The following is a 14,390-nucleotide window of genomic DNA, read 5'->3' on the forward strand; positions in this document are numbered from 1 at the left end:
GAGTCAAAATATCGAAAAAAAATTGGAAAATCATACTGTCCCAAGGCCATACTCTGTCCCATTTTCAGTTTTTGAAGCTGAAATTTCCAGGCGGCCGAAATTTTACAGTTTTGACCGAATTTCACACCCGCAACCAATTAGTCAATCAACTATAGATGAAAATTGACACGATTGAAGTAAGTTATATTGTATTCTATTGTAAATGATATGATAATTTAAAGAGAAAAACTCGACTAATTGTTACCGATTGATTGTTAAATAATCACTTACTCAAACGATACCAGTTCTTAAAGTTAACCAGTCACGCAGTACGCGTAGACACATGTGACATGGCTATGTGAACTTGAAAACAGCTGTTAAAATTTTAACTTTAATAGGATGTTTTGGATATGATCAGTTATTGAAAAAAATTGGTCGAATCGAATTTTAATCGTGGTTCCGAGTTCACATGCAAATCACATCCTGTTGATGGTATTTTTACAATGTTTTATCGAATAGAAGGTTAAGTTAAGAAATGTTTTTTTCCGTGTTTCAATTGTTAATCCATCATATCACACACAGCACTCAGCAGAGATCAGTTAAGGTGTCACGTGACTTTTTGGTTTTGTAGATCTGCAATGAGAGACACGGGCGTTAAATCTCAGTTTTAGTCTATTGATTTTAATTAAAAAATAACAAGTTATCAAATAGGTTCACTGTCCGTTAGATTAGCGGTTTCTCACAAATTGAAAGGAACTTAAAATTAAATGGGTAAAATGTTAGACATTCTATAAAACTAAAAGGCAAGATTCACGGAATTGCAAATTAACCTAAGAAGTTATAGTTATACAGCGTACCTGTCAATTATTCCACAGTTTTGCAGTGATGTTTTTTCAGGTGAGCTATTAGAGCATTATCAGTTGTATGCCCTGTAAACTCAGCTAGTAACTCCCAGCGTCCTCTCAAGTCCTCGATCATTTCTGATGTTACTTCCTTAAATTAATTATTTTAAATTTAAAACTGTGTTCATCTTGACTAGCTCCTAGTTTTCAACAAAGTTTTATATAATGTAGATAAGATGTCTGAAAATTGAAACATATTTAGATTTAAAAACGTCGTGTTTATAACCCCTTGAATCTTGATAGGAACCTGACGCATTTACAACTGTCAAAGTATATTTTCAAACCTCAGTCTACGTCTACAAGTTCTTACGTTCTCGAAAAAGTCAGGAAAACGGAGGATGGCCCAACGGTTATTGCAATCACCAGATTCCTCAGTTTCGTTGTCTCCTCTTAGTATTTCGCTGCTACAGTGATGTTTTGTCAAATGTGCTATTAGGGTGTCGTCTATTTGATGGCCATCAAACTCGGCAAGAAGCTCCCATCTCTTTCTCAAGTCTTGAAGCATTTCCTTCTCGATTGTCTGAAATGATGTGACAATATTATTGTAACTACCTAGTAATCTAGTATGGACATGATAAGTTGATTTAAAATTTACTTTAGCAATCGTCATCACAAACATGATTGGTTGTCTTAATTTCATTCATACAAGATCAAATTGACCTAAGCAGGTTGTTTATCGAATTTACTTAATCATCGCTTTTCTTTAATTTATCTCCACCTTATTGTAAATGTCGGATAAGCGTAGGAAAGCCCAGCGATTGTTGCAACCCCCCTCAGACTCTTTTGTAGGTCCCACAGTGGTGGGTATCCCAGTGGTTGGCTCGTGTGTGTGGGCAGGACAAGTTACGTTCAACGTTATAATATTCCCATGTTTTTCAGTGTCATCTGACAGCAGCGTCTCCCAAGAGAGGTGGATGTCGTTTTCTAGCGTGTCTTCGTAGTTGGAACATACTCCTGACTTATACATTTTTGCTACCTCTTTGTCGGAGACTTTCCGTTTCAGGATGTTCAGCTTGGTTAATTCTCCACCGAACGAGCTATAAAAGGTAGCCTCCATCCTGTAGGTAGTATGATACTGTCCAATAACAAGGGATCCAGTAGAGACAGAGAACCTTCTACTGGTGCTGCGAGACCCTATCTGCACACCGTTATAGTAAAGCGTTACTGTACCACTGCTAACGGACCAGGCTAGGCATACATGAAACCACTGAGAAATAAGAGAATGTACTGGTGTCTGGCTGTGCGGAGTATTGCTTCCTTGTAGATAAGCCCAGTAGAGGTTATCAGAGAGAGTAAGCTCATCAACAACATCCTGAGTATAGTAGTGCATCCAGACTCCATAGCGTGAAGTAGGACTCAGCTGTTTGACCCAACTACAGACCGACACTGCCTCCTCTAGAGGTGACATGTCGGTTTATCATTATGTAGCTAAGGAGGTCATCTCCAAACTTCAGAGCAACGTGTGGCTTGTGAGAGAGGACAGATGCCAGGAAGGGAAGCAAGAGGAGCGAGATTCTGTATGCGAACATCATAGTGGTCTGGTTGCTGACTGCAATGCGTAGAACAGTGCAGCGAAATTTGGTTCGGCCGACTTTGTCCAGACATTAATTTAATCCTATCCTGTTAACAACCTGGAGTGATATAATTATCACTCTAACAGGTGCTGTCTGAACCGTCATTAAACTTGATTTAACCTCAAAAATCCTCTAAGAGACGAAAGTTTGCCCCTCTCTCTTCTGAGGTGATGCAATTAGCACTTCCCCAGACCAGAACTTGATGTTCCACTTCCACTGCATAATTATAACTCACGGCTTACAGATTGGATGAAATTTTTGCCCAGAAACCAATTAGTCAAATAATTGATGATGGTATGAAACCAAATTGGGGTACTGCAAGTCAAAATCTCGAAATAAATTGGAAAATCATACTGTCCAATACTCTGTCCCATTTTCAGTTTTTGAAGCTGAAATTTCCAGGCGGCCGAAATTTTACAGTTTTGACCGAATTTCTGACCCGCAACCAATTAGTCAATCAACTATAGATGAAAATTGACACGATTGAAGTAAGTTATATTGTATTCTATTGTAAATGATATGATAATTTAAAGAGAAAAACTCGACTAATTGTTACCGATTGATTGTTAAATAATCACTTACTCAAACGATACCAGTTCTTAAAGTTAACCAGTCACGCAGTACGCGTAGACACATGTGACATGGCTATGTGAACTTGAAAACAGCTGTTAAAATTTTAACTTTAATAGGATGTTTTGGATATGATCAGTTATTGAAAAAAATTGGTCGAATCGAATTTTAATCGTGGTTCCGAGTTCACATGCAAATCACATCCTGTTGATGGTATTTTTACAATGTTTTATCGAATAGAAGGTTAAGTTAAGAAATGTTTTTTTCCGTGTTTCAATTGTTAATCCATCATATCACACACAGCACTCAGCAGAGATCAGTTAAGGTGTCACGTGACTTTTTGGTTTTGTAGATCTGCAATGAGAGACACGGGCGTTAAATCTCAGTTTTAGTCTATTGATTTTAATTAAAAAATAACAAGTTATCAAATAGGTTCACTGTCCGTTAGATTAGCGGTTTCTCACAAATTGAAAGGAACTTAAAATTAAATGGGTAAAATGTTAGACATTCTATAAAACTAAAAGGCAAGATTCACGGAATTGCAAATTAACCTAAGAAGTTATAGTTATACAGCGTACCTGTCAATTATTCCACAGTTTTGCAGTGATGTTTTTTCAGGTGAGCTATTAGAGCATTATCAGTTGTATGCCCTGTAAACTCAGCTAGTAACTCCCAGCGTCCTCTCAAGTCCTCGATCATTTCTGATGTTACTTCCTTAAATTAATTATTTTAAATTTAAAACTGTGTTCATCTTGACTAGCTCCTAGTTTTCAACAAAGTTTTATATAATGTAGATAAGATGTCTGAAAATTGAAACATATTTAGATTTAAAAACGTCGTGTTTATAACCCCTTGAATCTTGATAGGAACCTGACGCATTTACAACTGTCAAAGTATATTTTCAAACCTCAGTCTACGTCTACAAGTTCTTACGTTCTCGAAAAAGTCAGGAAAACGGAGGATGGCCCAACGGTTATTGCAATCACCAGATTCCTCAGTTTCGTTGTCTCCTCTTAGTATTTCGCTGCTACAGTGATGTTTTGTCAAATGTGCTATTAGGGTGTCGTCTATTTGATGGCCATCAAACTCGGCAAGAAGCTCCCATCTCTTTCTCAAGTCTTGAAGCATTTCCTTCTCGATTGTCTGAAATGATGTGACAATATTATTGTAACTACCTAGTAATCTAGTATGGACATGATAAGTTGATTTAAAATTTACTTTAGCAATCGTCATCACAAACATGATTGGTTGTCTTAATTTCATTCATACAAGATCAAATTGACCTAAGCAGGTTGTTTATCGAATTTACTTAATCATCGCTTTTCTTTAATTTATCTCCACCTTATTGTAAATGTCGGATAAGCGTAGGAAAGCCCAGCGATTGTTGCAACCCCCCTCAGACTCTTTTGTAGGTCCCACAGTGGTGGGTATCCCAGTGGTTGGCTCGTGTGTGTGGGCAGGACAAGTTACGTTCAACGTTATAATATTCCCATGTTTTTCAGTGTCATCTGACAGCAGCGTCTCCCAAGAGAGGTGGATGTCGTTTTCTAGCGTGTCTTCGTAGTTGGAACATACTCCTGACTTATACATTTTTGCTACCTCTTTGTCGGAGACTTTCCGTTTCAGGATGTTCAGCTTGGTTAATTCTCCACCGAACGAGCTATAAAAGGTAGCCTCCATCCTGTAGGTAGTATGATACTGTCCAATAACAAGGGATCCAGTAGAGACAGAGAACCTTCTACTGGTGCTGCGAGACCCTATCTGCACACCGTTATAGTAAAGCGTTACTGTACCACTGCTAACGGACCAGGCTAGGCATACATGAAACCACTGAGAAATAAGAGAATGTACTGGTGTCTGGCTGTGCGGAGTATTGCTTCCTTGTAGATAAGCCCAGTAGAGGTTATCAGAGAGAGTAAGCTCATCAACAACATCCTGAGTATAGTAGTGCATCCAGACTCCATAGCGTGAAGTAGGACTCAGCTGTTTGACCCAACTACAGACCGACACTGCCTCCTCTAGAGGTGACATGTCGGTTTATCATTATGTAGCTAAGGAGGTCATCTCCAAACTTCAGAGCAACGTGTGGCTTGTGAGAGAGGACAGATGCCAGGAAGGGAAGCAAGAGGAGCGAGATTCTGTATGCGAACATCATAGTGGTCTGGTTGCTGACTGCAATGCGTAGAACAGTGCAGCGAAATTTGGTTCGGCCGACTTTGTCCAGACATTAATTTAATCCTATCCTGTTAACAACCTGGAGTGATATAATTATCACTCTAACAGGTGCTGTCTGAACCGTCATTAAACTTGATTTAACCTCAAAAATCCTCTAAGAGACGAAAGTTTGCCCCTCTCTCTTCTGAGGTGATGCAATTAGCACTTCCCCAGACCAGAACTTGATGTTCCACTTCCACTGCATAATTATAACTCACGGCTTACAGATTGGATGAAATTTTTGCCCAGAAACCAATTAGTCAAATAATTGATGATGGTATGAAACCAAATTGGGGTACTGCAAGTCAAAATCTCGAAATAAATTGGAAAATCATACTGTCCAATACTCTGTCCCATTTTCAGTTTTTGATGCTGAAATTTCCAGGGCCGAAATTTTACAGTTTTGACCGAATTTCTGACCTGCAACCAATTAGGCAGTCAACTATAGATGACAAATGACACGATTGAGGTGCTGGAAGTTTGATTTCGGTCGAAGGAAGCTCACAGCAGAAAGCTAAACAAAACGAAAAGTTGTATTTTCAAAACTCTGTCCCATTTTCAGATATGAAAATATCTGAACACACATTTGACAGATCGGATGAAATTTTTGCCCAGAAACCAACTATTCAGTTAATTGGCAATGGTTTGCAACCAAATTGGGGTACTGGAAGTCAAAATCTCGAAATAATTGGAAAATCATACTGTCCCATACTTTGTCCCATTTTCAGTTTTTCAAGATGAAATTTCCAGGGCCGAAATTTTACAGTTTTGACCGAATTTCTGACCTGCAACCAATTAGTCAGTCAATTATAGATGACAAATGACACGATTGAGGTGCTGGAAGTTTGATCTCGGTCGAAGGAAGCTCACTGCAGAAAGCTTAACAAAACAAAAAGTTGTATTTTCAAAACTCTGTCCCATTTTTAGATATAAAAATATCTGAACACACATTTGACAGATTGGATGAAATTTTTGCCCTGAAACCAATCAGTCAGTTAATTGATGATGGTATGAAACCAAATTGGGGTACTGGAAGTCAATAACTGACAATAGCCTGAATAGTTCATGATTTTCCTTTCATCAAAGCTTAGTTATAAATATAATTCGCGTAAAATGTTTTGGCAAGCTTTCATTTAATGAGATCACCAAGAATGATATCGTTATAATTTACTCAAGTCTGACTGATCACTTTTAGTAAGCGTAGACCCTCAGTAGGGTTTTTGACCCCTAATTAAATCGGAGGAAGAAGTGTTGCCAGTTTCTGAGACCATCACCAGAAAATTGTACGCGAATTATATTTACAGGCTATTATTTTGATACTGGGCCAAACTTTTTGAAAAAGCACATATCATTTCATGGGTACAACTAAGTTTACAAAAAAACAAAATATCGGAGAAAACCATTTAATTGAATTATTAATTATTGACATTCGTACAAAATCCTTTAAACCGTGTAGTAAAACTTAACGAAAGCGTGCTTCCCGTCATATTTAGCTTCATGTAATTGTAACATGACGTGTGAAGTGGCGGTGGATGCCCAGTCGCGCGCTACTGCAAGCGAAAGGCTAGGGCTCTGGTTACTCATACTGTTAGAGCAACCCATTGTCTATTGACATTGTATTGTAAATACCCGATAATATGATAATTTAAAGAGAACAACTCGACTAATTCAAATTGTTACCGATTGATTGTTGAATAAACACTTACTCAAACGATACCAGCACTTCAAAACAGCTGTTAAAATTGTAACTTTAATAGTATGTTTTGGATATGATTCAGTTATTGAAACCACAAATTGATCTAATCGAATTTTAATCGTGGTTTCGAGTTCACATGCAAATCACAAACTGTTGATGGTATTTTTACAATGTTTTATCTAAGGTTAAGTCAAGTAATGTTTTTTTCCGTGTTTCAATTGTTGATCCATGATATCACACACAGCAGAGATCGGTTAAGGTGTCACGTGACACCTTGTAGATCTGAAAGGAGAGACACGGGCGTTAAATCTCATTTTTAGTCTATTGATTTTAATTAAATTGAAAAGTAACAAGTTATCAAATAGGTTTACTGTCCGTTAGATTAGCGGTTTCTCACAAATTGAAAGAAACTAAAATGGGTAAATTGTTAGACATTCTATAAAACTAAAAGGCAAGATTCACGTCATTTTAAATTTACCTAAGAAGTTATACAGCGTTCTTATTATATACCTGTCAATTATTCCACAGTTTTGCAGTGATGTTTTTTCAGGTGAGCTATTAGAGCATTATCAATTGTATGCCCTGTAAACTCAGCTAGTAACTCCCAGCGTCCTCTCAAGTCCTCGATCATTTCTGATGTTACTACCTTGAATTGATTATTTTAAATTTACAGCTATGTTCATCTTGACTAGCTCCTAGTTTTCAAAAAAAGTCTTATATAATGTAGATAAGAAATCTGAAAATCGAAACATATTTAGATTTAAAAACGTCGTGTATTTAACCCCTTGATAGGAGCCTGACACATTTACAACTGTCAAAGTATATTTTAAAAGCTCAGTCTACGTCTACAAGTTCTTACGTTCTCGAAAAAGTCAGGAAAACGGAGGATGGCCCAACGGTTATTGCAATCACCAGATTCCTCAGTTTCGTTGTCTCCTCCTGGTATCTCGCTGCTACAGTGATGTTTTGTCAAATGTGCTATTAGGGTGTCGTCTATTTGATGGCCATCAAACTCGGCAAGAAGCTCCCATCTATCTCTCAAGTCTTGAAGCATTTCCTTCTCGATTGTCTGAAATGATGTGACAATATTATTATTATTGTACTACCTAGTAATCTAGTATGGACATGATAAGTTGATTTAAAATTTACTTTAGCAATCGTCATCACAAACATGATTGGTTGTCTTAATTTCATTCATACAAGATCAAATTGACCTAAGCAGGTTGTTTATCGAATTTACTTAATTATCGCTTTTCTTTAATTTATCTCCACCTTATTGTAAATGTCGGACAAGCGTAGGAAAGCCCAGCGATTGTTGCAACCCCCCTCAGGTTCTTCTGTAGGTGCCACAGTGGTGGGTATCCCAGTGGTTGGCTCGTGTGTGTGGGCAGGACAAGTTACGTTCAACTTAACAATATTCCCATGTTTTTCAGTGTCATCTGACAGCAGCGTCTCCCAAGAGAGGTGTATGTCGTTTTCTAGCGTGTCTTCGTAGTTGGAACATACTCCTGACTTATACATTTTTGCTACCTCTTGGTTGGAGACTTTCCGTTTCAGGATGTTCAGCTTGGTTAATTCTCCACCGAACGAGTTATCAGTAAAGGTAGCCTCCATCCTGTAGGTTCGATGATTTTGTCCAATAAGAAGGGAGCCAGTAGAGACAGACAACTTTCTACTGGTGCTGCGAGACCCTATCTGCTTACCGTTGTGGTAAAGCGTTACTGTACCACTGCTAACGGACCAGGCTAGGCATACATGAAACCACTGAGAAATAAGAGAATGTACTGGTGTCACTGTCTGGCTGTGCGGAGTATTGCTTCCTTGTAGATAAGCTTGTATCACGTTGCGACCCCCACGGTCGTTTCACTATGGTGTCGTCATACGCTGACGATACAGGGGGAGCCGCGCACTTCGTGCGCGGCGGGTCATACAACGTATGACAAAGATAAGCCCAGTAGAGGTTATCAGAGAGAGTAAGCTCATCAACAACATCCTGAGTCCTGTAGTGCATCCAGGCTCCAGCGTGTGAAGTAGGACTCAGCTGTTTGACCCAACTACAGACCGACACTGCCTCCTCCAGAGGTGACATGTCGGGGTTTATCATTATGTAGCTGCGGAAGTCATCTCCAAACTTCAGAGCAACGTGTGGCTTATGTGAGAGGACAGATGCCAGGAAGGGAAGCAAGAGGAGCAAGATTCTGTATGCGAACATCATGGTGGTCTAGTTGCTGACTGCAATGTGTAGAACAGTGCGGCGAAATTTGGTTGGGCTGAGAGGAAGCTTAAGAGCACATAATCTAGAAAACTGTTGCGATTGTGCGGCTCTGTGGAATTTAGGCCTACATGGTAACGTGGTAATGAATAAGGTCCATATCACGATGTGCTGACTAGCTTTCATGGGAATTTTATTCTTTAGTTATACTTTCTACCCGATAACATAGGAATTTTACAAATTTTACAATGTTATCAGTTATAAATATAAAAGGTGTCAATATCATTCGCCATCGTGGGAAAAAGTTCGGGTTTTTACGATTGGAGGGAAGCCAAACTGTCATTTCGTAAGAGTGACAATAAACCTGTAAGCAGTCATCACTTGCTTCAGATTCATAAATTATTTGTAGCAATTTAGGTTACGAACAACGAAAACGAGAGTAATAACGATGGTTACAAAATATTAAACTAGATCTAAAATATTAAACAGATCTAATGCTCTTATCCTAACACAACATATCACGGTCAATCCTCGTTGACCGTCCCTCGCTTAATCCCTAACCTAATCTAGTTGATCCAAATCAACCCTCGTTGATTCTCCCTGTAATGACAGACCCCATCCGTGCTCTCCAGGACCTAACCATAACTGGTCCGGGTCCCTTACCGTCCGGCATCAATGACCCTCTATCGGGCAAACTAAATCTTATATCCAGACATACTATAAAGTCGGCCGTCAATACTTGTCTTTATTCACGCTGAAACTCCTATCTTAAATACACCATGACCCATGACACTATGTCCACTGTCGATCCCTCTCCAGGCCAACCATAACTCAACCAGAGTTACAGGTTGCGACTCCATAATCGTCCGCCATCAACCATCCTTCGGTAGAACAAACAAGAACTCCTTCGATAGGACCACCCAACAACTCTCTCTCCCAGGTCAAGCTCCCACATCTAAATAGTCTCCCATGAGTGGTTCCATCTACCTGTGAAACCTCATCAAAGCTCTACCAACTCAGCTGTTACCTTCGCACTATATTGACTAGCCACTCATAGTCATACCCCTTTGATCTCTATGACGCTGTTACCCTTAACTCTCAAGTGATATATTTATCATCTCCCAGGTGCAGTCTGAATCGCTCAACTATGGCAACACCATTGTGTTTCACAGCCCTTAACTCTGATCTAACCTTATCAAAGCTCTAACAACTCAGAGGCTACCGTTCGTGCCCCTCCCCTCTGATGTGGTGCATTTAGCACTCTCCCAGGTGCAGATCCAGAATTCGATGTTCCTCTTCCACTTCATAGTTATAATATAATAATGCCTTCGGCTCTTCGGGCTCCGCTTGATAATTCCCGACAGCTTGCTGGAGGGAATTTGCGGCCCGAAGAACCGGAGGTATTATGTATTATAATATTTTCCGGTTCCGAATTGGAAGGGGTGTAATCCGATACGTGCGCATTATACAATATAGTGTCTAATATATAGAACGCCAGTGTTATTTGTTTTACAACTTGCCGCCAGCCAGTCTGAGGTCTATGCTGATAATACCTTGGCTTCCCTTGCGGGATATATCGGCAAATTATCAGCTCTCAGTGTCCGAGACTTTTAGTGGATATAATTCCCGGAAGGTATTATAATACCTTCCGGGAATTATATCCACTAAAACTCGGGGACACCGAGAGCTGATAATTTGCACATTTTTCCCGCAAGGGAAGCGAAGGTATTATCAGCATAGACTCAGACTGGCTGGCGGCAAGTTTCAAAACAAATAACACTGGCGTTCTATATATTAGACACTATATTGTATCATGCGCACGTATCACATTACACCCCTCCCAATCGGAACCGGAACGTATTATAATACTATAATACCTTCGCTACTGAGTGCTAAGCGCGATAATTCCAGACAGCTTGCTAGAGGGAACGCGCGGGCACGAAGAAGCAGAGGTAATATATGATGAGTCCTAATAGGACGAAACACTGTGTCTATGGATAAATATGCTCGCCTAGTTTACTAAGCTTGAGCACTCTATGGAATGAATAGATCTACCGCTCAGCTTAAATGCAAAGCTCCTAACTTGTAATGAGTTTGTAGAGCAGTCTGGTACCTATGTAATTCCCTCATCATTAAGGGCTTGGTGGCCCAGTGGCGTGGCGCCGAGCCAGTAATCGCAAGGTTGCTGAGTCGATACTCGATACCCGCCATCGGCAAAACCAACCCTGATGATTTGAGCCATACTGATGAGTCCTAATAAGCTAATAGGACGAAACACTGTGTCTATGGATAGATATGTAATATATATATATATATGTAATATATAACTCACTAGAATAAATATATATTACACAATACTACCTGAAATCTATCAAATAATCACGGCTTATAAATGCACTTCCATGGGAACTTTATTCTTTAGTTATACTTTCTAGTTTCTACCCGGTAACATAGGAATTTTACAAATTTGACAATTTTATCAGTAATAAATATAAGAGGTGTCATTATCATTCGCCATTGTGGGAAAAATTTCGGTTTTTTACCATTGTAGGGACGCCAAACAGTAATTTCGTAATTAGAGTGACAATAAACCCAATTTACCGGCATTTCAGATTTCGCTGGATATATGTATGGCAGCATAGAATTATAGACGAAGCCCAATACATAAAAACAAAGATGCAGGCAATTCAGAGACACGCTAGTATCATGATATCAAGAGGACTCAAAAGCACACCACTTGAACACTTGAAAATCATGGCAGGAGTCAAGCCCATTGACTTAAACCTCAAGGAAATGGCCATCCTTACAGCTAGGAAACTTAAAATCAACGGAAATTGGAATTCTAACTACCAGTTTAACAGAACAGGAAACTGTAAATCCCAAGCATACAAGTTGGAAAAAGCTATCTCAACCATACCAGAGATGAAATGAAAAATTACGGACATTATCGAAACTACCACAGTATTGGACCGGAAGTTTAAAACAATAATACAGGAGCGGTCTAAAAGCTTAACAAAACGAAAAGTTGTATTTTCAAAACTCTGTCCCATTTTCAGATATGAAAATGTCTCAACACACATTTGACAGATTGGATGAAATTTTTGCCCCGAAACCAATTAGTCAGTTAATTGATGATGGTATGGAACCAAATTGGGGTACTGCAAGTCAAAATCTCGAAAAAAAATTGGAAAATCATTCTGTCCAATACTCTGTCCCATTTTCAGTTTTTGAAGCTGAAATTTCCAGGGCCGAAATTTTACAGTTTTGACCGAATTTCTGACCTGCAACCAATTAGTCAGTCAACTATAGATGACAAATTACACGATTGAGGTGCTGGAAGTTTGATTTCGGTCGGAGGAAGCTCACAGCAGAAAGCTTAACAAAACGAAAAGTTGTATTTTCAAAACTCTGTCCCATTTTCTGATATGAAAATGTCTCAACACACATTTGACAGATTGGATGAAATTTTTGCCCAGAAACCAATTAGTCAGTTAATTGATGATGGTATGAAATCAAATTGGGGTACTGCAAGTCAAAATCTTGAAAAAAATTGGAAAATCATACTGTCCAATACTCTGTCCCATTTTCAGTTTTTGAAGCTGAAATTTCCAGGGCCGAAATTTTACAGTTTTGACCGAATTTCTGACCTGCAACCAATTAGTCAGTCAACTATAGATGACAAATTACACGATTGAGGTGCTGGAAGTTTGATTTCGGTCGGAGGAAGCTCACAGCAGAAAGCTTAACAAAACGAAAAGTTGTATTTTCAAAACTCTGTCCCATTTTCAGATATGAAAATGTCTTAACACACATTTGACAGATTGGATAAAATGTTTGCCCAGAAACCAATTAGTCAGTTAATTGATGAAGGTATGAAACCAAATTGGGGTCCTGCAAGTCAAAATCTCGAAAAAAATTGGAAAATCATACTGTCCAATACTCTGTCCCATTTTCAGTTTTTGAAGCTGAAATTTCCAGGGCCGAAATTTTACAGTTTTGACCGAATTTCTGACCTGCAACCAATTAGTCAGTCAACTATAGATGACAAATGACACGATTGAGTTGCTGGAAGTTTGATTTCGGTCGGAGGAAGCTCACAGCAGAAAGCTTAACAAAACGAAAAGTTGTATTTTCAAAACTCTGTCCCATTTTCAGATATGAAAATGTCTGAACACACATTTGACAGATTGGATGAAATTTTTGCCCAGAAACCAATTAGTCAGTTAATTGATGATGGTATGAAACCAAATTGGGGTACTGCAAGTCAAAATCTCGAAAAAAATTGGAAAATCATACCGTCCAATACTCTGTCCCATTTTCAGTTTTTGCAGCTGAAATTTCCAGGGCCGAAATTTTACAGTTTTGACCGAATTTCTGACCTGCAACCAATTAGTCAGTCAACTATAGATGACAAATTACACGATTGAGGTGCTGGAAGTTTGATTTCGGTCGGAGGAAGCTCACAGCAGAAAGCTTAACAAAACGAAAAGTTGTATTTTCAAAACTCTGTCCCATTTTCAGATATGAAAATGTCTCAACACACATTTGACAGATTGGATGAAATTTTTGCCCAGAAACCAATTAGTCAGTTAATTGATGATGGTATGAAACCAAATTGGGGTACTGCAAGTCAAAATCTTGAAAAAAATTGGAAAATCATACTGTCCAATACTCTGTCCCATTTTCAGTTTTTGAAGCTGAAATTTCCAGGGCCGAAATTATACAGTTTTGACCGAATTTCTGACCTGCAACCAATTAGTCAGTCAACTATAGATGACAAATTACACGATTGAGGTGCTGGAAGTTTGATTTCGGTCGGAGGAAGCTCACAGCAGAAAGCTTAACAAAACGAAAAGTTGTATTTTCAAAACTCTGTCCCATTTTCAGATATGAAAATGTCTCAACACACATTTGACAGATTGGATGAAATTTTTGCCCAGAAACCAATTAGTCAGTTAATTGATGATGGTATGGAACCAAATTGGAGTACTGCAAGTCAAAATCTTGAAAAAATTGGAAAATCATACTGTCCAATACTCTGTCCCATTTTCAGTTTTTGAAGCTGAAATTTCCAGGGCCGAAATTATACAGTTTTGACCGAATTTCTGACCTGCAACCAATTAGTCAGTCAACTATAGATTACAAATTACACGATTGAGGTGCTGGAAGTTTGATTTCGGTCGGAGGAAGCTCACAGCAGAAAGCTTAACAAAACGAAAAGTTGTATTTTCAAAACTCTGTCC

At 38.8% G+C, this 14,390-nt stretch overlaps 3 long non-coding RNA genes across 3 annotated transcripts; all 3 read right to left on the reverse strand.

The window, feature by feature from the left end:
* Positions 1-528: 528 nt before the first annotated feature.
* On the reverse strand, positions 529-1,908 carry LOC134825354 (uncharacterized). The gene is made up of 4 exons (XR_010161543.1): positions 1,600-1,908; positions 1,192-1,401; positions 837-972; positions 529-612 (listed from the first exon to the last, which is right to left on the reverse strand). It is a non-coding gene; the product is annotated as an uncharacterized LOC134825354 (long non-coding RNA).
* A 1,387-nt stretch (positions 1,909-3,295) lies between these two features.
* On the reverse strand, positions 3,296-4,675 carry LOC134825356 (uncharacterized). The gene is made up of 4 exons (XR_010161544.1): positions 4,367-4,675; positions 3,959-4,168; positions 3,604-3,739; positions 3,296-3,379 (listed from the first exon to the last, which is right to left on the reverse strand). It is a non-coding gene; the product is annotated as an uncharacterized LOC134825356 (long non-coding RNA).
* Positions 4,676-7,446: 2,771 nt separating this feature from the next.
* Positions 7,447-8,266, reverse strand: LOC134825556 (uncharacterized). Its single transcript, XR_010161567.1, has 3 exons — positions 8,208-8,266; positions 7,795-8,004; positions 7,447-7,581 (listed from the first exon to the last, which is right to left on the reverse strand). It is a non-coding gene; the product is annotated as an uncharacterized LOC134825556 (long non-coding RNA).
* Between the last annotated feature and the right edge of the window lie 6,124 nt (positions 8,267-14,390).

This window comes from Bolinopsis microptera, chromosome 13, assembly GCF_026151205.1.
Source record: "Bolinopsis microptera isolate Bmic1 chromosome 13, MBARI_Bmic_1.0, whole genome shotgun sequence".
Lineage (NCBI taxonomy): Eukaryota > Metazoa > Ctenophora > Tentaculata > Lobata > Bolinopsidae > Bolinopsis > Bolinopsis microptera.